General features: G+C 46.5%; 7 non-coding genes and 1 pseudogene across 7 annotated transcripts; all 8 read left to right on the top strand.

The window, feature by feature from the left end:
- Positions 1-2,017: 2,017 nt before the first annotated feature.
- On the top strand, positions 2,018-2,136 carry LOC147103964 (5S ribosomal RNA). Its single transcript, XR_015072779.1, has one exon. It is a non-coding gene; the product is annotated as a 5S ribosomal RNA (ribosomal RNA).
- Positions 2,137-4,549: 2,413 nt separating this feature from the next.
- LOC147103963 (5S ribosomal RNA) lies at positions 4,550-4,668 on the top strand. Its single transcript, XR_015072631.1, has one exon. It is a non-coding gene; the product is annotated as a 5S ribosomal RNA (ribosomal RNA).
- Positions 4,669-7,091: 2,423 nt separating this feature from the next.
- On the top strand, positions 7,092-7,210 carry LOC147103962 (5S ribosomal RNA). Its single transcript, XR_015072434.1, has one exon. It is a non-coding gene; the product is annotated as a 5S ribosomal RNA (ribosomal RNA).
- A 2,415-nt stretch (positions 7,211-9,625) lies between these two features.
- LOC147103961 (5S ribosomal RNA) lies at positions 9,626-9,744 on the top strand. The gene has a single exon (XR_015072456.1). It is a non-coding gene; the product is annotated as a 5S ribosomal RNA (ribosomal RNA).
- Positions 9,745-12,154: 2,410 nt separating this feature from the next.
- LOC147103960 (5S ribosomal RNA) lies at positions 12,155-12,273 on the top strand. Its single transcript, XR_015072734.1, has one exon. It is a non-coding gene; the product is annotated as a 5S ribosomal RNA (ribosomal RNA).
- Positions 12,274-14,760: 2,487 nt separating this feature from the next.
- On the top strand, positions 14,761-14,879 carry LOC147103959 (5S ribosomal RNA). Its single transcript, XR_015072683.1, has one exon. It is a non-coding gene; the product is annotated as a 5S ribosomal RNA (ribosomal RNA).
- Positions 14,880-17,296: 2,417 nt separating this feature from the next.
- LOC147103958 (5S ribosomal RNA) lies at positions 17,297-17,415 on the top strand (annotated as a pseudogene).
- A 2,417-nt stretch (positions 17,416-19,832) lies between these two features.
- LOC147103957 (5S ribosomal RNA) lies at positions 19,833-19,951 on the top strand. The gene has a single exon (XR_015072433.1). It is a non-coding gene; the product is annotated as a 5S ribosomal RNA (ribosomal RNA).
- Positions 19,952-21,917: the final 1,966 nt, after the last annotated feature.

The following is a 21,917-nucleotide window of genomic DNA, read 5'->3' as shown; positions in this document are numbered from 1 at the left end:
TACAAATAAGATTGACGAGTTGCAGGCGCAAGTTGCCACATGGGGTTATGCAATAGTAGCCATAACGGAGACCTGGCTTCAAAATGGGCGGAATTGGAAACTAAACAATCCTGGCTACAATGTAATAACATTTGTAGAAGTCGTGTGGGCAGATGTCACATGATCAGGCAGAATCATAGAAATTTACAGCACAGAAGGAGGCCATTCGGCCCATCTTGTCCGTGCCAGCCGACAAAGAGCAATCCACCCAAATCCCACTTTACAGCACTTGGTCCGTAGCCTTGTTGGTTACGGCAGTTCAAGTGCATATCCAAGTACTTTTTAAACGTGATGAGGGTTTCTGCCTCTACCACCCTTTCAGGCAGTGCATTCCAGACCCCCACCATTCACTGGGTGAAAAAATGTCTCCTCAAATTCCCTGTAAACCTCCTACCAATTACTTGAAATCTATTATTGACCCTTCTGCTAAGGGAAATAGGTCCTTCCTATCCACTCTATCTCGGCCCCTCATAATTTTACACACCTCAATTAGGTCTCGCCTCAGCCTCCTGTGTTCCAAAGAAAACAACCCCAGCCTATCCAATCTTTCCTCATAACTAAAATTCCCCAGCCCAGGCAACATCCTCGGAAATCTCCTCTGCACCTTCTCTAGTGCAATCGCATCCTTCTTGTAATGTGGTGACCAGAACTGCACGCGGCACTCTAGCTGCGGCCTAACTAGTGTTTTATACAGTTGAAGCATAACCTCCCCGCTCTTATATTCTACGCCTCGGCTAATAAAGGCAAGTATCCCGTATGCCTGCTTAACCACTTTATCTACCTGTCCTGCTACCTTCAGGGATCTGTGGACATGCACTCCAAGGTCCCGCTGATCCTCTGCATTTCTCAGTGTCCTACCATTTATTGTGTATTCCAACTGAATTCCATTTGCCACTGTTCTGCCCACTAGACGAGTCCATTGATATCTTCCTGCAGTCTACAGCATTCTGTTTCATTATTAACCACACGGCCAATTTTTGTATCATCTGCAAACTTCTTAATCATACTTCCTACATTCAAATCCAAATCATTGATATATACCAGAAAAAGCAAAGGGCCCAGTACTGAGTCGGTGCAGGCTCGATGGGCCGAAATGGCCTCTATCTGCACTGTGGGGTTTCTGTGATTCTGTGAGCCCTGCGGAACCCCACTGGAAACAGCCTTCCGGTCACAAAAACACCCTTCGACCATTACCCTTTGTTTCCTGCCTCTGAGCCAATTTTGGATCCAACTTGCCACTTTGCCTTGGATCCCATGGGCTTTTACTTTCGTGACCAATCTGGCATGCGGGACCTTATCAAAAGCCTTGCTAAAATCCATATAGACTACATCAAAGGCACTACCCTCATCGACCCTCCTTGTTACCTCCTCGAAAAATTGAATTGCGTTAGTCAGACACGACCTTCCGTTAAGAAATCCATGCTGACTGTCCCTGATTAATCCGTGTCTTTCTAAATGAAGATTTCTCCTGTCCCTCAGAACTTTTTCCAATAATTTTCCCACCACCGAGGTTAGGCTGACTGGCCTGTAATTATGCGGTCTATCCCTCTCTCCCTTTTGAAAGAACGGTAGCACGTTAGCAGTCCTCCAGTGGTCGGGCACCACACCTGTAGCCAGAGAGGATTGTAAAATGATGGTGAGAGCCTGTGCTATTTGGTGTCTTACTTCTCTTAAGAGTGTGGGATAGATTTGATGCGGGCCTGGGTATTTGTCCAGTTTGAAAGATGCTACAGCCCTTAAGACTTGGTGTTTGAGCATGTTTATTTGATGTAATATTTGAATAGAAGGCAATGAAGGGTTGGGCTTGTAGTTTGTTTGTGTGGGAGGCAGAGCAGCAAGAAGAGGTGGAGGGGGGGTGGGGGGTTGCGGGAGGAGTAAAATTTGTAAATGTAAATTGAGTGTTGAATACTTGTATGAATGCGTAGAAGAGAAAAAAATGGGCGACAGCTTTAAGTAAAGAGAAAGCCAGCTAGCATATGCCTACGGCCATACTAGTCTGAATACGCCCGATCTCGTCTGATCTCGGAAGCTAAGCAGAGTCAGGCCTGGTTAGTACTTGGATGGGAGACTGCCTGGGAATACCAGGTGCAGTAGGCTTTTGCTGCCGCCACAGGCTGCTCAACGTTTTGCACACACACGCGCACACACTGCTCTTAATCAATCAACATCCTTTTTGCTGCTCTCTCTCTCTCTCTCGCTTTCCTTTGACCATTTCTTCGCTGCACATTCTCCTGCTGCTACACAAATGCAAGGGGCTCCAGACACAGGGCCGAAATAAGCAGAAGAAGAAAATAAGATAGCCAAAATATACACACTGGCGGAGGGCCACCAGGACACAGCAGCAGAGAGGAGAGACAAGGTGCATAGAAAACTCGGAGGGACAAACAGCAACAGAACAAAGAAGAATGTAGAAAGAGCAGCAGTTAAATTCAGGAAAAAAGCAAAGCCAACTAGCATGCTGTTGAAATGCATGTGTGTTAATGCGAGGAGTGTTACAAATAAGATTGACGAGTTGCAGGCGCAAGTTGCCACATGGGGTTATGCAATAGTAGCCATAACGGAGACCTGGCTTCAAAATGGGCGGAATTGGAAACTAAACAATCCTGGCTACAATGTAATAACATTTGTAGAAGTCGTGTGGGCAGATGTCACATGATCAGGCAGAATCATAGAAATTTACAGCACAGAAGGAGGCCATTCGGCCCATCTTGTCCGTGCCAGCCGACAAAGAGCAATCCACCCAAATCCCACTTTACAGCACTTGGTCCGTAGCCTTGTTGGTTACGGCAGTTCAAGTGCATATCCAAGTACTTTTTAAACGTGATGAGGGTTTCTGCCTCTACCACCCTTTCAGGCAGTGCATTCCAGACCCCCACCATTCACTGGGTGAAAAAATGTCTCCTCAAATTCCCTGTAAACCTCCTACCAATTACTTGAAATCTATTATTGACCCTTCTGCTAAGGGAAATAGGTCCTTCCTATCCACTCTATCTCGGCCCCTCATAATTTTACACACCTCAATTAGGTCTCGCCTCAGCCTCCTGTGTTCCAAAGAAAACAACCCCAGCCTATCCAATCTTTCCTCATAACTAAAATTCCCCAGCCCAGGCAACATCCTCGGAAATCTCCTCTGCACCTTCTCTAGTGCAATCGCATCCTTCTTGTAATGTGGTGACCAGAACTGCACGCGGCACTCTAGCTGCGGCCTAACTAGTGTTTTATACAGTTGAAGCATAACCTCCCCGCTCTTATATTCTACGCCTCGGCTAATAAAGGCAAGTATCCCGTATGCCTGCTTAACCACTTTATCTACCTGTCCTGCTACCTTCAGGGATCTGTGGACATGCACTCCAAGGTCCCGCTGATCCTCTGCATTTCTCAGTGTCCTACCATTTATTGTGTATTCCAACTGAATTCCATTTGCCACTGTTCTGCCCACTAGACGAGTCCATTGATATCTTCCTGCAGTCTACAGCATTCTGTTTCATTATTAACCACACGGCCAATTTTTGTATCATCTGCAAACTTCTTAATCATACTTCCTACATTCAAATCCAAATCATTGATATATACCAGAAAAAGCAAAGGGCCCAGTACTGAGTCGGTGCAGGCTCGATGGGCCGAAATGGCCTCTATCTGCACTGTGGGGTTTCTGTGATTCTGTGAGCCCTGCGGAACCCCACTGGAAACAGCCTTCCGGTCACAAAAACACCCTTCGACCATTACCCTTTGTTTCCTGCCTCTGAGCCAATTTTGGATCCAACTTGCCACTTTGCCTTGGATCCCATGGGCTTTTACTTTCGTGACCAATCTGGCATGCGGGACCTTATCAAAAGCCTTGCTAAAATCCATATAGACTACATCAAAGGCACTACCCTCATCGACCCTCCTTGTTACCTCCTCGAAAAATTGAATTGCGTTAGTCAGACACGACCTTCCGTTAAGAAATCCATGCTGACTGTCCCTGATTAATCCGTGTCTTTCTAAATGAAGATTTCTCCTGTCCCTCAGAACTTTTTCCAATAATTTTCCCACCACCGAGGTTAGGCTGACTGTCCTGTAATTATGCGGTCTATCCCTCTCTCCCTTTTGAAAGAACGGTAGCACGTTAGCAGTCCTCCAGTGGTCGGGCACCACACCTGTAGCCAGAGAGGATTGTAAAATGATGGTGAGAGCCTGTGCTATTTGGTGTCTTACTTCTCTTAAGAGTGTGGGATAGATTTGATGCGGGCCTGGGTATTTGTCCAGTTTGACAGATGCTACAGCCCTTAAGACTTGGTGTTTGAGCATGTTTATTTGATGTAATATTTGAATAGAAGGCAATGAAGGGTTGGGCTTGTAGTTTGTTTGTGTGGGAGGCAGAGCAGCAAGAAGAGGTGGAGGGGGGGTGGGGGGTTGCGGGAGGAGTAAAATTTGTAAATGTAAATTGAGTGTTGAATACTTGTATGAATGCGTAGAAGAGAAAAAAATGGGCGACAGCTTTAAGTAAAGAGAAAGCCAGCTAGCATATGCCTGCGGCCATACTAGTCTGAATACGCCTGATCTCGTCTGATCTCGGAAGCGAAGCAGAGTCAGGCCTGGTTAGTACTTGGATGGGAGACCGCCTGGGAATACCAGGTGCTGTAGGCTTTTGCTGCCGCCACAGGCTGCTCAACGTTTTGCACACACGCGCACACACTGCTCTTAATCAATCAACATCCTTTTTGCTGCTCTCTCTCTCTCTCTCTCTCTCTCTCTCGCTTTCCTTTGACCATTTCTTCGCTGCACATTCTCCTGCTGCTACACAAATGCAAGGGGCTCCAGACACAGGGCCGAAATAAGCAGAAGAAGAAAATAAGATAGCCAAAATACACACACTGGCGGAGGGCCACCAGGACACAGCAGCAGAGAGGAGAGACAAGGTGCATAGAAAACTCGGAGGGACAAACAGCAACAGAACAAAGAAGAATGTAGAAAGAGCAGCAGTTAAATTCAGGAAAAAAGGAAAGCCAACTAGCATGCTGTTGAAATGCATGTGTGTTAATGCGAGGAGTGTTACAAATAAGATTGACGAGTTGCAGGCGCAAGTTGCCACATGGGGTTATGCAATAGTAGCCATAACGGAGACCTGGCTTCAAAATGGGCGGAATTGGAAACTAAACAATCCTGGCTACATTGTAATAACATTTGTAGAAGTCGTGTGGGCAGATGTCACATGATCAGGCAGAGTCATAGAAATTTACAGCACAGAAGGAGGCCATTCGGCCCATCTTGTCCGTGCCAGCCGACAAAGAGCAATCCACCCAAATCCCACTTTACAGCACTTGGTCCGTAGCCTTGTAGGTTACGGCAGTTCAAGTGCATATCCAAGTACTTTTTAAACGTGATGAGGGTTTCTGCCTCTACCACCCTTTCAGGCAGTGCATTCCAGACCCCCACCATTCACTGGGTGAAAAAATGTCTCCTCAAATTCCCTGTAAACCTCCTACCAATTACTTGAAATCTATTATTGACCCTTCTGCTAAGGGAAATAGGTCCTTCCTATCCACTCTATCTCGGCCCCTCATAATTTTACACACCTCAATTAGGTCTCGCCTCAGCCTCCTGTGTTCCAAAGAAAACAACCCCAGCCTATCCAATCTTTCCTCATAACTAAAATTCCCCAGCCCAGGCAACATCCTCGGAAATCTCCTCTGCACCTTCTCTAGTGCAATCGCATCCTTCTTGTAATGTGGTGACCAGAACTGCACGCGGCACTCTAGCTGCGGCCTAACTAGTGTTTTATACAGTTGAAGCATAACCTCCCCGCTCTTATATTCTACGCCTCGGCTAATAAAGGCAAGTATCCCGTATGCCTGCTTAACCACTTTATCTACCTGTCCTGCTACCTTCAGGGATCTGTGGACATGCACTCCAAGGTCCCGCTGATCCTCTGCATTTCTCAGTGTCCTACCATTTATTGTGTATTCCAACTGAATTCCATTTGCCACTGTTCTGCCCACTAGACGAGTCCATTGATATCTTCCTGCAGTCTACAGCATTCTGTTTCATTATTAACCACACGGCCAATTTTTGTATCATCTGCAAACTTCTTAATCATACTTCCTACATTCAAATCCAAATCATTGATATATACCAGAAAAAGCAAAGGGCCCAGTACTGAGTCGGTGCAGGCTCGATGGGCCGAAATGACCTCTATCTGCACTGTGGGGTTTCTGTGATTCTGTGAGCCCTGCGGAACCCCACTGGAAACAGCCTTCCGGTCACAAAAACACCCTTCGACCATTACCCTTTGTTTCCTGCCTCTGAGCCAATTTTGGATCCAACTTGCCACTTTGCCTTGGATCCCATGGGCTTTTACTTTCGTGACCAATCTGGCATGCGGGACCTTATCAAAAGCCTTGCTAAAATCCATATAGACTACATCAAAGGCACTACCCTCATCGACCCTCCTTGTTACCTCCTCGAAAAATTGAATTGCGTTAGTCAGACACGACCTTCCGTTAAGAAATCCATGCTGACTGTCCCTGATTAATCCGTGTCTTTCTAAATGAAGATTTCTCCTGTCCCTCAGAACTTTTTCCAATAATTTTCCCACCACCGAGGTTAGGCTGACTGGCCTGTAATTATGCGGTCTATCCCTCTCTCCCTTTTGAAAGAACGGTAGCACGTTAGCAGTCCTCCAGTGGTCGGGCACCACACCTGTAGCCAGAGAGGATTGTAAAATGATGGTGAGAGCCTGTGCTATTTGGTGTCTTACTTCCCTTAAGAGTGTGGGATAGATTTGATGCGGGCCTGGGTATTTGTCCAGTTTGAAAGATGCTACAGCCCTTAAGACTTGGTGTTTGAGCATGTTTATTTGATGTAATATTTGAATAGAAGGCAATGAAGGGTTGGGCTTGTAGTTTGTTTGTGTGGGAGGCAGAGCAGCAAGAAGAGGTGGAGGGGGGGTGGGGGGTTGCGGGAGGAGTAAAATTTGTAAATGTAAATTGAGTGTTGAATACTTGTATGAATGCGTAGAAGAGAAAAAAATGGGCGACAGCTTTAAGTAAAGAGAAAGCCAGCCAGCATATGCCTACGGCCATACTAGTCTGAATGCGCCCGATCTCGTCTGATCTCGGAAGCTAAGCAGAGTCAGGCCTGGTTAGTACTTGGATGGGAGACCGCCTGGGAATACCAGGTGCAGTAGGCTTTTGCTGCCGCCACAGGCTGCTCAACGTTTTGCACACACACGCGCACACACTGCTCTTAATCAATCAACATCCTTTTTGCTGCTCTCTCTCTCTCTCTCTCGCTTTCCTTTGACCATTTCTTCGCTGCACATTCTCCTGCTGCTACACAAATGCAAGGGGCTCCAGACACAGGGCCGAAATAAGCAGAAGAAGAAAATAAGATAGCCAAAATATACACACTGGCGGAGGGCCACCAGGACACAGCAGCAGAGAGGAGAGACAAGGTGCATAGAAAACTCGGAGGGACAAACAGCAACAGAACAAAGAAGAATGTAGAAAGAGCAGCAGTTAAATTCAGGAAAAAAGCAAAGCCAACTAGCATGCTGTTGAAATGCATGTGTGTTAATGCGAGGAGTGTTACAAATAAGATTGACGAGTTGCAGGCGCAAGTTGCCACATGGGGTTATGCAATAGTAGCCATAACGGAGACCTGGCTTCAAAATGGGCGGAATTGGAAACTAAACAATCCTGGCTACAATGTAATAACATTTGTAGAAGTCGTGTGGGCAGATGTCACATGATCAGGCAGAATCATAGAAATTTACAGCACAGAAGGAGGCCATTCGGCCCATCTTGTCCGTGCCAGCCGACAAAGAGCAATCCACCCAAATCCCACTTTACAGCACTTGGTCCGTAGCCTTGTTGGTTACGGCAGTTCAAGTGCATATCCAAGTACTTTTTAAACGTGATGAGGGTTTCTGCCTCTACCACCCTTTCAGGCAGTGCATTCCAGACCCCCACCATTCACTGGGTGAAAAAATGTCTCCTCAAATTCCCTGTAAACCTCCTACCAATTACTTGAAATCTATTATTGACCCTTCTGCTAAGGGAAATAGGTCCTTCCTATCCACTCTATCTCGGCCCCTCATAATTTTACACACCTCAATTAGGTCTCGCCTCAGCCTCCTGTGTTCCAAAGAAAACAACCCCAGCCTATCCAATCTTTCCTCATAACTAAAATTCCCCAGCCCAGGCAACATCCTCGGAAATCTCCTCTGCACCTTCTCTAGTGCAATCGCATCCTTCTTGTAATGTGGTGACCAGAACTGCACGCGGCACTCTAGCTGCGGCCTAACTAGTGTTTTATACAGTTGAAGCATAACCTCCCCGCTCTTATATTCTACGCCTCGGCTAATAAAGGCAAGTATCCCGTATGCCTGCTTAACCACTTTATCTACCTGTCCTGCTACCTTCAGGGATCTGTGGACATGCACTCCAAGGTCCCGCTGATCCTCTGCATTTCTCAGTGTCCTACCATTTATTGTGTATTCCAACTGAATTCCATTTGCCACTGTTCTGCCCACTAGACGAGTCCATTGATATCTTCCTGCAGTCTACAGCATTCTGTTTCATTATTAACCACACGGCCAATTTTTGTATCATCTGCAAACTTCTTAATCATACTTCCTACATTCAAATCCAAATCATTGATATATACCAGAAAAAGCAAAGGGCCCAGTACTGAGTCGGTGCAGGCTCGATGGGCCGAAATGGCCTCTATCTGCACTGTGGGGTTTCTGTGATTCTGTGAGCCCTGCGGAACCCCACTGGAAACAGCCTTCCGGTCACAAAAACACCCTTCGACCATTACCCTTTGTTTCCTGCCTCTGAGCCAATTTTGGATCCAACTTGCCACTTTGCCTTGGATCCCATGGGCTTTTACTTTCGTGACCAATCTGGCATGCGGGACCTTATCAAAAGCCTTGCTAAAATCCATATAGACTACATCAAAGGCACTACCCTCATCGACCCTCCTTGTTACCTCCTCGAAAAATTGAATTGCGTTAGTCAGACACGACCTTCCGTTAAGAAATCCATGCTGACTGTCCCTGATTAATCCGTGTCTTTCTAAATGAAGATTTCTCCTGTCCCTCAGAACTTTTTCCAATAATTTTCCCACCACCGAGGTTAGGCTGACTGTCCTGTAATTATGCGGTCTATCCCTCTCTCCCTTTTGAAAGAACGGTAGCACGTTAGCAGTCCTCCAGTGGTCGGGCACCACACCTGTAGCCAGAGAGGATTGTAAAATGATGGTGAGAGCCTGTGCTATTTGGTGTCTTACTTCTCTTAAGAGTGTGGGATAGATTTGATGCGGGCCTGGGTATTTGTCCAGTTTGACAGATGCTACAGCCCTTAAGACTTGGTGTTTGAGCATGTTTATTTGATGTAATATTTGAATAGAAGGCAATGAAGGGTTGGGCTTGTAGTTTGTTTGTGTGGGAGGCAGAGCAGCAAGAAGAGGTGGAGGGGGGGTGGGGGGTTGCGGGAGGAGTAAAATTTGTAAATGTAAATTGAGTGTTGAATACTTGTATGAATGCGTAGAAGAGAAAAAAATGGGCGACAGCTTTAAGTAAAGAGAAAGCCAGCTAGCATATGCCTGCGGCCATACTAGTCTGAATACGCCCGATCTCGTCTGATCTCGGAAGCGAAGCAGAGTCAGGCCTGGTTAGTACTTGGATGGGAGACCGCCTGGGAATACCAGGTGCTGTAGGCTTTTGCTGCCGCCACAGGCTGCTCAACGTTTTGCACACACGCGCACACACTGCTCTTAATCAATCAACATCCTTTTTGCTGCTCTCTCTCTCTCTCTCTCTCTCTCTCTCTCGCTTTCCTTTGACCATTTCTTCGCTGCACATTCTCCTGCTGCTACACAAATGCAAGGGGCTCCAGACACAGGGCCGAAATAAGCAGAAGAAGAAAATAAGATAGCCAAAATACACACACTGGCGGAGGGCCACCAGGACACAGCAGCAGAGAGGAGAGACAAGGTGCATAGAAAACTCGGAGGGACAAACAGCAACAGAACAAAGAAGAATGTAGAAAGAGCAGCAGTTAAATTCAGGAAAAAAGCAAAGCCAACTAGCATGCTGTTGAAATGCATGTGTGTTAATGCGAGGAGCGTTACAAATAAGATTGACGAGTTGCAGGCGCAAGTTGCCACATGGGGTTATGCAATAGTAGCCATAACGGAGACCTGGCTTCAAAATGGGCGGAATTGGAAACTAAACAATCCTGGCTACAATGTAATAACATTTGTAGAAGTCGTGTGGGCAGATGTCACATGATCAGGCAGAATCATAGAAATTTACAGCACAGAAGGAGGCCATTCGGCCCATCTTGTCCGTGCCAGCCGACAAAGAGCAATCCACCCAAATCCCACTTTACAGCACTTGGTCCGTAGCCTTGTAGGTTACGGCAGTTCAAGTGCATATCCAAGTACTTTTTAAACGTGATGAGGGTTTCTGCCTCTACCACCCTTTCAGGCAGTGCATTCCAGACCCCCACCATTCACTGGGTGAAAAAATGTCTCCTCAAATTCCCTGTAAACCTCCTACCAATTACTTGAAATCTATTATTGACCCTTCTGCTAAGGGAAATAGGTCCTTCCTATCCACTCTATCTCGGCCCCTCATAATTTTACACACCTCAATTAGGTCTCACCTCAGCCTCCTGTGTTCCAAAGAAAACAACCCCAGCCTATCCAATCTTTCCTCATAACTAAAATTCCCCAGCCCAGGCAACATCCTCGGAAATCTCCTCTGCACCTTCTCTAGTGCAATCGCATCCTTCTTGTAATGTGGTGACCAGAACTGCACGCGGCACTCTAGCTGCGGCCTAACTAGTGTTTTATACAGTTGAAGCATAACCTCCCCGCTCTTATATTCTACGCCTCGGCTAATAAAGGCAAGTATCCCGTATGCCTGCTTAACCACTTTATCTACCTGTCCTGCTACCTTCAGGGATCTGTGGACATGCACTCCAAGGTCCCGCTGATCCTCTGCATTTCTCAGTGTCCTACCATTTATTGTGTATTCCAACTGAATTCCATTTGCCACTGTTCTGCCCACTAGACGAGTCCATTGATATCTTCCTGCAGTCTACAGCATTCTGTTTCATTATTAACCACACGGCCAATTTTTGTATCATCTGCAAACTTCTTAATCATACTTCCTACATTCAAATCCAAATCATTGATATATACCAGAAAAAGCAAAGGGCCCAGTACTGAGTCGGTGCAGGCTCGATGGGCCGAAATGGCCTCTATCTGCACTGTGGGGTTTCTGTGATTCTGTGAGCCCTGCGGAACCCCACTGGAAACAGCCTTCCGGTCACAAAAACACCCTTGTTTCCTGCCTCTGAGCCAATTTTGGATCCAACTTGCCACTTTGCCTTGGATCCCATGGGCTTTTACTTTCGTGACCAATCTGGCATGCGGGACCTTATCAAAAGCCTTGCTAAAATCCATATAGACTACATCAAAGGCACTACCCTCATCGACCCTCCTTGTTACCTCCTCGAAAAATTGAATTGCATTAGTCAGACACGACCTTCCGTTAAGAAATCCATGCTGACTGTCCCTGATTAATCCGTGTCTTTCTAAATGAAGATTTCTCCTGTCCCTCAGAACTTTTTCCAATAATTTTCCCACCACCGAGGTTAGGCTGACTGTCCTGTAATTATGCGGTCTATCCCTCTCTCCCTTTTGAAAGAACGGTAGCACGTTAGCAGTCCTCCAGTGGTCGGGCACCACACCTGTAGCCAGAGAGGATTGTAAAATGATGGTGAGAGCCTGTGCTATTTGGTGTCTTACTTCTCTTAAGAGTGTGGGATAGATTTGATGCGGGCCTGGGTATTTGTCCAGTTTGAAAGATGCTACAGCCCTTAAGACTTGGTGTTTGAGCATGTTTATTTGATGTAATATTTGAATAGAAGGCAATGAAGGGTTGGGCTTGTAGTTTGTTTGTGTGGGAGGCAGAGCAGCAAGAAGAGGTGGAGGGGGGGTGGGGGGTTGCGGGAGGAGTAAAATTTGTAAATGTAAATTGAGTGTTGAATACTTGTATGAATGCGTAGAAGAGAAAAAAATGGGCGACAGCTTTAAGTAAAGAGAAAGCCAGCTAGCATATGCCTGCGGCCATACTAGTCTGAATGCGCCCGATCTCGTCTGATCTCGGAAGCTAAGCAGAGACAGGCCTGGTTAGTACTTGGATGGGAGACCGCCTGGGAATACCAGGTGCAGTAGGCTTTTGCTGCCGCCACAGGCTGCTCAACGTTTTGCACACACACGCGCACACACTGCTCTTAATCAATCAACATCCTTTTTGCTGCTCTCTCTCTCTCTCTCTCTGTCTCTCTCTCTCGCTTTCCTTTGACCATTTCTTCGCTGCACATTCTCCTGCTGCTACACAAATGCAAGGGGCTCCAGACACAGGGCCGAAATAAGCAGAAGAAGAAAATAAGATAGCCAAAATACACACACTGGCGGAGGGCCACCAGGACACAGCAGCAGAGAGGAGAGACAAGGTGCATAGAAAACTCGGAGGGACAAACAGCAACAGAACAAAGAAGAATGTAGAAAGAGCAGCAGTTAAATTCAGGAAAAAAGCAAAGCCAACTAGCATGCTGTTGAAATGCATGTGTGTTAATGCGAGGAGCGTTACAAATGAGATTGACGAGTTGCAGGCGCAAGTTGCCACATGGGGTTATGCAATAGTAGCCATAACGGAGACCTGGCTTCAAAATGGGCGGAATTGGAAACTAAACAATCCTGGCTACAATGTAATAACATTTGTAGAAGTCGTGTGGGCAGATGTCACATGATCAGGCAGAATCATAGAAATTTACAGCACAGAAGGAGGCCATTCGGCCCATCTTGTCCGTGCCAGCCGACAAAGAGCAATCCACCCAAATCCCACTTTACAGCACTTGGTCCGTAGCCTTGTAGGTTACGGCAGTTCAAGTGCATATCCAAGTACTTTTTAAACGTGATGAGGGTTTCTGCCTCTACCACCCTTTCAGGCAGTGCATTCCAGACCCCCACCATTCACTGGGTGAAAAAATGTCTCCTCAAATTCCCTGTAAACCTCCTACCAATTACTTGAAATCTATTATTGACCCTTCTGCTAAGGGAAATAGGTCCTTCCTATCCACTCTATCTCGGCCCCTCATAATTTTACACACCTCAATTAGGTCTCGCCTCAGCCTCCTGTATTCCAATTACCAATTCCAATTAAAATGCTTTATTGGCATGAAAGTTTACAGAGAACCATATTGCCAAAAACAACCCCAGCCTATCCAATCTTTCCTCATAGCTAAAATTCCCCAGCCCAGGCAACATCCTCGGAAATCTCCTCTGCACCTTCTCTAGTGCAATCGCATCCTTCTTGTAATGTGGTGACCAGAACTGCACGCGGCACTCTAGCTGCGGCCTAACTAGTGTTTTATACAGTTGAAGCATAACCTCCCCGCTCTTATATTCTACGCCTCGGCTAATAAAGGCAAGTATCCCGTATGCCTGCTTAACCACTTTATCTACCTGTCCTGCTACCTTCAGGGATCTGTGGACATGCACTCCAAGGTCCCGCTGATCCTCTGCATTTCTCAGTGTCCTACCATTTATTGTGTATTCCAACTGAATTCCATTTGCCACTGTTCTGCCCACTAGACGAGTCCATTGATATCTTCCTGCAGTCTACAGCATTCTGTTTCATTATTAACCACACGGCCAATTTTTGTATCATCTGCAAACTTCTTAATCATACTTCCTACATTCAAATCCAAATCATTGATATATACCAGAAAAAGCAAAGGGTCCAGTACTGAGTCGGTGCAGGCTCGATGGGCCGAAATGGCCTCTATCTGCACTGTGGGGTTTCTGTGATTCTGTGAGCCCTGCGGAACCCCACTGGAAACAGCCTTCCGGTCACAAAAACACCCTTCGACCATTACCCTTTGTTTCCTGCCTCTGAGCCAATTTTGGATCCAACTTGCCACTTTGCCTTGGATCCCATGGGCTTTTACTTTCGTGACCAATCTGGCATGCGGGACCTTATCAAAAGCCTTGCTAAAATCCATATAGACTACATCAAAGGCACTACCCTCATCGACCCTCCTTGTTACCTCCTCGAAAAATTGAATTGCGTTAGTCAGACACGACCTTCCGTTAAGAAATCCATGCTGACTGTCCCTGATTAATCCGTGTCTTTCTAAATGAAGATTTCTCCTGTCCCTCAGAACTTTTTCCAATAATTTTCCCACCACCGAGGTTAGGCTGACTGGCCTGTAATTATGCGGTCTATCCCTCTCTCCCTTTTGAAAGAACGGTAGCACGTTAGCAGTCCTCCAGTGGTCGGGCACCACACCTGTAGCCAGAGAGGATTGTAAAATGATGGTGAGAGCCTGTGCTATTTGGTGTCTTACTTCTCTTAAGAGTGTGGGATAGATTTGATGCGGGCCTGGGTATTTGTCCAGTTTGAAAGATGCTACAGCCCTTAAGACTTGGTGTTTGAGCATGTTTATTTGATGTAATATTTGAATAGAAGGCAATGAAGGGTTGGGCTTGTAGTTTGTTTGTGTGGGAGGCAGAGCAGCAAGAAGAGGTGGAGGGGGGGTGGGGGGTTGCGGGAGGAGTAAAATTTGTAAATGTAAATTGAGTGTTGAATACTTGTATGAATGCGTAGAAGAGAAAAAAATGGGCGACAGCTTTAAGTAAAGAGAAAGCCAGCTAGCATATGCCTACGGCCATACTAGTCTGAATGCGCCCGATCTCGTCTGATCTCGGAAGCTAAGCAGAGTCAGGCCTGGTTAGTACTTGGATGGGAGACTGCCTGGGAATACCAGGTGCAGTAGGCTTTTGCTGCCGCCACAGGCTGCTCAACGTTTTGCACACACACGCGCACACACTGCTCTTAATCAATCAACATCCTTTTTGCTGCTCTCTCTCTCTCTCTCTCTCGCTTTCCTTTGACCATTTCTTCGCTGCACATTCTCCTGCTGCTACACAAATGCAAGGGGCTCCAGACACAGGGCCGAAATAAGCAGAAGAAGAAAATAAGATAGCCAAAATACACACACTGGCGGAGGGCCACCAGGACACAGCAGCAGAGAGGAGAGACAAGGTGCATAGAAAACTCGGAGGGACAAACAGCAACAGAACAAAGAAGAATGTAGAAAGAGCAGCAGTTAAATTCAGGAAAAAAGCAAAGCCAACTAGCATGCTGTTGAAATGCATGTGTGTTAATGCGAGGAGTGTTACAAATAAGATTGACGAGTTGCAGGCGCAAGTTGCCACATGGGGTTATGCAATAGTAGCCATAACGGAGACCTGGCTTCAAAATGGGCGGAATTGGAAACTAAACAATCCTGGCTACAATGTAATAACATTTGTAGAAGTCGTGTGGGCAGATGTCACATGATCAGGCAGAATCATAGAAATTTACAGCACAGAAGGAGGCCATTCGGCCCATCTTGTCCGTGCCAGCCGACAAAGAGCAATCCACCCAAATCCCACTTTACAGCACTTGGTCCGTAGCCTTGTAGGTTACGGCAGTTCAAGTGCATATCCAAGTACTTTTTAAACGTGATGAGGGTTTCTGCCTCTACCACCCTTTCAGGCAGTGCATTCCAGACCCCCACCATTCACTGGGTGAAAAAATGTCTCCTCAAATTCCCTGTAAACCTCCTACCAATTACTTGAAATCTATTATTGACCCTTCTGCTAAGGGAAATAGGTCCTTCCTATCCACTCTATCTCGGCCCCTCATAATTTTACACACCTCAATTAGGTCTCGCCTCAGCCTCCTGTGTTCCAAAGAAAACAACCCCAGCCTATCCAATCTTTCCTCATAACTAAAATTCCCCAGCCCAGGCAACATCCTCGGAAATCTCCTCTGCACCTTCTCTAGTGCAATCGCATCCTTCTTGTAATGTGGTGACCAGAACTGCACGCGGCACTCTAGCTGCGGCCTAACTAGTGTTTTATACAGTTGAAGCATAACCTCCCCGCTCTTATATTCTACGCCTCGGCTAATAAAGGCAAGTATCCCGTATGCCTGCTTAACCACTTTATCTACCTGTCCTGCTACCTTCAGGGATCTGTGGACATGCACTCCAAGGTCCCGCTGATCCTCTGCATTTCTCAGTGTCCTACCATTTATTGTGTATTCCAACTGAATTCCATTTGCCACTGTTCTGCCCACTAGACGAGTCCATTGATATCTTCCTGCAGTCTACAGCATTCTGTTTCATTATTAACCACACGGCCAATTTTTGTATCATCTGCAAACTTCTTAATCATACTTCCTACATTCAAATCCAAATCATTGATATATACCAGAAAAAGCAAAGGGCCCAGTACTGAGTCGGTGCAGGCTCGATGGGCCGAAATGGCCTCTATCTGCACTGTGGGGTTTCTGTGATTCTGTGAGCCCTGCGGAACCCCACTGGAAACAGCCTTCCGGTCACAAAAACACCCTTCGACCATTACCCTTTGTTTCCTGCCTCTGAGCCAATTTTGGATCCAACTTGCCACTTTGCCTTGGATCCCATGGGCTTTTACTTTCGTGACCAATCTGGCATGCGGGACCTTATCAAAAGCCTTGCTAAAATCCATATAGACTACATCAAAGGCACTACCCTCATCGACCCTCCTTGTTACCTCCTCGAAAAATTGAATTGCATTAGTCAGACACGACCTTCCGTTAAGAAATCCATGCTGACTGTCCCTGATTAATCCGTGTCTTTCTAAATGAAGATTTCTCCTGTCCCTCAGAACTTTTTCCAATAATTTTCCCACCACCGAGGTTAGGCTGACTGGCCTGTAATTATGCGGTCTATCCCTCTCTCCCTTTTGAAAGAACGGTAGCACGTTAGCAGTCCTCCAGTGGTCGGGCACCACACCTGTAGCCAGAGAGGATTGTAAAATGATGGTGAGAGCCTGTGCTATTTGGTGTCTTACTTCTCTTAAGAGTGTGGGATAGATTTGATGCGGGCCTGGGTATTTGTCCAGTTTGAAAGATGCTACAGCCCTTAAGACTTGGTGTTTGAGCATGTTTATTTGATGTAATATTTGAATAGAAGGCAATGAAGGGTTGGGCTTGTAGTTTGTTTGTGTGGGAGGCAGAGCAGCAAGAAGAGGTGGAGGGGGGGTGGGGGGTTGCGGGAGGAGTAAAATTTGTAAATGTAAATTGAGTGTTGAATACTTGTATGAATGCGTAGAAGAGAAAAAAATGGGCGACAGCTTTAAGTAAAGAGAAAGCCAGCTAGCATATGCCTACGGCCATACTAGTCTGAATGCGCCCGATCTCGTCTGATCTCGGAAGCTAAGCAGCGTCAGGCCTGGTTAGTACTTGGATGGGAGACTGCCTGGGAATACCAGGTGCAGTAGGCTTTTGCTGCCGCCACAGGCTGCTCAACGTTTTGCACACACACGCGCACACACTGCTCTTAATCAATCAACATCCTTTTTGCTGCTCTCTCTCTCTCTCTCTCTCGCTTTCCTTTGACCATTTCTTCGCTGCACATTCTCCTGCTGCTACACAAATGCAAGGGGCTCCAGACACAGGGCCGAAATAAGCAGAAGAAGAAAATAAGATAGCCAAAATACACACACTGGCGGAGGGCCACCAGGACACAGCAGCAGAGAGGAGAGACAAGGTGCATAGAAAACTCGGAGGGACAAACAGCAACAGAACAAAGAAGAATGTAGAAAGAGCAGCAGTTAAATTCAGGAAAAAAGCAAAGCCAACTAGCATGCTGTTGAAATGCATGTGTGTTAATGCGAGGAGTGTTACAAATAAGATTGACGAGTTGCAGGCGCAAGTTGCCACATGGGGTTATGCAATAGTAGCCATAACGGAGACCTGGCTTCAAAATGGGCGGAATTGGAAACTAAACAATCCTGGCTACAATGTAATAACATTTGTAGAAGTCGTGTGGGCAGATGTCACATGATCAGGCAGAATCATAGAAATTTACAGCACAGAAGGAGGCCATTCGGCCCATCTTGTCCGTGCCAGCCGACAAAGAGCAATCCACCCAAATCCCACTTTACAGCACTTGGTCCGTAGCCTTGTAGGTTACGGCAGTTCAAGTGCATATCCAAGTACTTTTTAAACGTGATGAGGGTTTCTGCCTCTACCACCCTTTCAGGCAGTGCATTCCAGACCCCCACCATTCACTGGGTGAAAAAATGTCTCCTCAAATTCCCTGTAAACCTCCTACCAATTACTTGAAATCTATTATTGACCCTTCTGCTAAGGGAAATAGGTCCTTCCTATCCACTCTATCTCGGCCCCTCATAATTTTACACACCTCAATTAGGTCTCGCCTCAGCCTCCTGTGTTCCAAAGAAAACAACCCCAGCCTATCCAATCTTTCCTCATAACTAAAATTCCCCAGCCCAGGCAACATCCTCGGAAATCTCCTCTGCACCTTCTCTAGTGCAATCGCATCCTTCTTGTAATGTGGTGACCAGAACTGCACGCGGCACTCTAGCTGCGGCCTAACTAGTGTTTTATACAGTTGAAGCATAACCTCCCCGCTCTTATATTCTACGCCTCGGCTAATAAAGGCAAGTATCCCGTATGCCTGCTTAACCACTTTATCTACCTGTCCTGCTACCTTCAGGGATCTGTGGACATGCACTCCAAGGTCCCGCTGATCCTCTGCATTTCTCAGTGTCCTACCATTTATTGTGTATTCCAACTGAATTCCATTTGCCACTGTTCTGCCCACTAGACGAGTCCATTGATATCTTCCTGCAGTCTACAGCATTCTGTTTCATTATTAACCACACGGCCAATTTTTGTATCATCTGCAAACTTCTTAATCATACTTCCTACATTCAAATCCAAATCATTGATATATACCAGAAAAAGCAAAGGGCCCAGTACTGAGTCGGTGCAGGCTCGATGGGCCGAAATGGCCTCTATCTGCACTGTGGGGTTTCTGTGATTCTGTGAGCCCTGCGGAACCCCACTGGAAACAGCCTTCCGGTCACAAAAACACCCTTCGACCATTACCCTTTGTTTCCTGCCTCTGAGCCAATTTTGGATCCAACTTGCCACTTTGCCTTGGATCCCATGGGCTTTTACTTTCGTGACCAATCTGGCATGCGGGACCTTATCAAAAGCCTTGCTAAAATCCATATAGACTACATCAAAGGCACTACCCTCATCGACCCTCCTTGTTACCTCCTCGAAAAATTGAATTGCGTTAGTCAGACACGACCTTCCGTTAAGAAATCCATGCTGACTGTCCCTGATTAATCCGTGTCTTTCTAAATGAAGATTTCTCCTGTCCCTCAGAACTTTTTCCAATAATTTTCCCACCACCGAGGTTAGGCTGACTGGCCTGTAATTATGCGGTCTATCCCTCTCTCCCTTTTGAAAGAACGGTAGCACGTTAGCAGTCCTCCAGTGGTCGGGCACCACACCTGTAGCCAGAGAGGATTGTAAAATGATGGTGAGAGCCTGTGCTATTTGGTGTCTTACTTCCCTTAAGAGTGTGGGATAGATTTGATGCGGGCCTGGGTATTTGTCCAGTTTGAAAGATGCTACAGCCCTTAAGACTTGGTGTTTGAGCATGTTTATTTGATGTAATATTTGAATAGAAGGCAATGAAGGGTTGGGCTTGTAGTTTGTTTGTGTGGGAGGCAGAGCAGCAAGAAGAGGTGGAGGGGGGGTGGGGGGTTGCGGGAGGAGTAAAATTTGTAAATGTAAATTGAGTGTTGAATACTTGTATGAATGCGTAGAAGAGAAAAAAATGGGCGACAGCTTTAAGTAAAGAGAAAGCCAGCCAGCATATGCCTACGGCCATACTAGTCTGAATGCGCCCGATCTCGTCTGATCTCGGAAGCTAAGCAGAGTCAGGCCTGGTTAGTACTTGGATGGGAGACCGCCTGGGAATACCAGGTGCAGTAGGCTTTTGCTGCCGCCACAGGCTGCTCAACGTTTTGCACACACACGCGCACACACTGCTCTTAATCAATCAACATCCTTTTTGCTGCTCTCTCTCTCTCTCTCTCTCTCTCTCGCTTTCCTTTGACCATTTCTTCGCTGCACATTCTCCTGCTGCTACACAAATGCAAGGGGCTCCAGACACAGGGCCGAAATAAGCAGAAGAAGAAAATAAGATAGCCAAAATACACACACTGGCGGAGGGCCACCAGGACACAGCAGCAGAGAGGAGAGACAAGGTGCATAGAAAACTCGGAGGGACAAACAGCAACAGAACAAAGAAGAATGTCGAAAGAGCAGCAGTTAAATTCAGGAAAAAAGCAAAGCCAACTAGCATGCTGTTGAAATGCATGTGTGTTAATGCGAGGAGTGTTACAAATAAGATTGACGAGTTGCAGGCGCAAGTTGCCACATGGGGTTATGCAATAGTAGCCATAACGGAGACCTGGCTTCAAAATGGGCGGAATTGGAAACTAAACAATCCTGGCTACAATGTAATAACATTTGTAGAAGTCGTGTGGGCAGATGTCACATGATCAGGCAGAATCATAGAAATTTACAGCACAGAAGGAGGCCATTCGGCCCATCTTGTCCGTGCCAGCCGACAAAGAGCAATCCACCCAAATCCCACTTTACAGCACTTGGTCCGTAGCCTTGTAGGTTACGGCAGTTCAAGTGCATATCCAAGTACTTTTTAAACGTGATGAGGGTTTCTGCCTCTACCACCCTTTCAGGCAGTGCATTCCAGACCCCCACCATTCACTGGGTGAAAAAATGTCTCCTCAAATTCCCTGTAAACCTCCTACCAATTACTTGAAATCTATTATTGACCCTTCTGCTAAGGGAAATAGGTCCTTCCTATCCACTCTATCTCGGCCCCTCATAATTTTACACACCTCAATTAGGTCTCGCCTCAGCCTCCTGTGTTCCAAAGAAAACAACCCCAGCCTATCCAATCTTTCCTCATAACTAAAATTCCCCAGCCCAGGCAACATCCTCGGAAATCTCCTCTGCACCTTCTCTAGTGCAATCGCATCCTTCTTGTAATGTGGTGACCAGAACTGCACGCGGCACTCTAGCTGCGGCCTAACTAGTGTTTTATACAGTTGAAGCATAACCTCCCCGCTCTTATATTCTACGCCTCGGCTAATAAAGGCAAGTATCCCGTATGCCTGCTTAACCACTTTATCTACCTGTCCTGCTACCTTCAGGGATCTGTGGACATGCACTCCAAGGTCCCGCTGATCCTCTGCATTTCTCAGTGTCCTACCATTTATTGTGTATTCCAACTGAATTCCATTTGCCACTGTTCTGCCCACTAGACGAGTCCATTGATATCTTCCTGCAGTCTACAGCATTCTGTTTCATTATTAACCACACGGCCAATTTTTGTATCATCTGCAAACTTCTTAATCATACTTCCTACATTCAAATCCAAATCATTGATATATACCAGAAAAAGCAAAGGGCCCAGTACTGAGTCGGTGCAGGCTCGATGGGCCGAAATGGCCTCTATCTGCACTGTGGGGTTTCTGTGATTCTGTGAGCCCTGCGCAACCCCACTGGAAACAGCCTTCCGGTCACAAAAACACCCTTCGACCATTACCCTTTGTTTCCTGCCTCTGAGCCAATTTTGGATCCAACTTGCCACTTTGCCTTGGATCCCATGGGCTTTTACTTTCGTGACCAATCTGGCATGCGGGACCTTATCAAAAGCCTTGCTAAAATCCATATAGACTACATCAAAGGCACTACCCTCATCGACCCTCCTTGTTACCTCCTCGAAAAATTGAATTGCATTAGTCAGACACGACCTTCCGTTAAGAAATCCATGCTGACTGTCCCTGATTAATCCGTGTCTTTCTAAATGAAGATTTCTCCTGTCCCTCAGAACTTTTTCCAATAATTTTCCCACCACCGAGGTTAGGCTGAC

The sequence above is a fragment of the Somniosus microcephalus genome, chromosome 19, assembly GCF_052327205.1.
Source record: "Somniosus microcephalus isolate GS21.2 chromosome 19, FLI_Smic_1.0, whole genome shotgun sequence".
In the NCBI taxonomy this organism is placed as follows: domain Eukaryota; kingdom Metazoa; phylum Chordata; class Chondrichthyes; order Squaliformes; family Somniosidae; genus Somniosus; species Somniosus microcephalus.
Note: the sequence above shows the minus strand (reverse complement) of the source record. Positions and strands in the feature narration are given on the sequence as shown.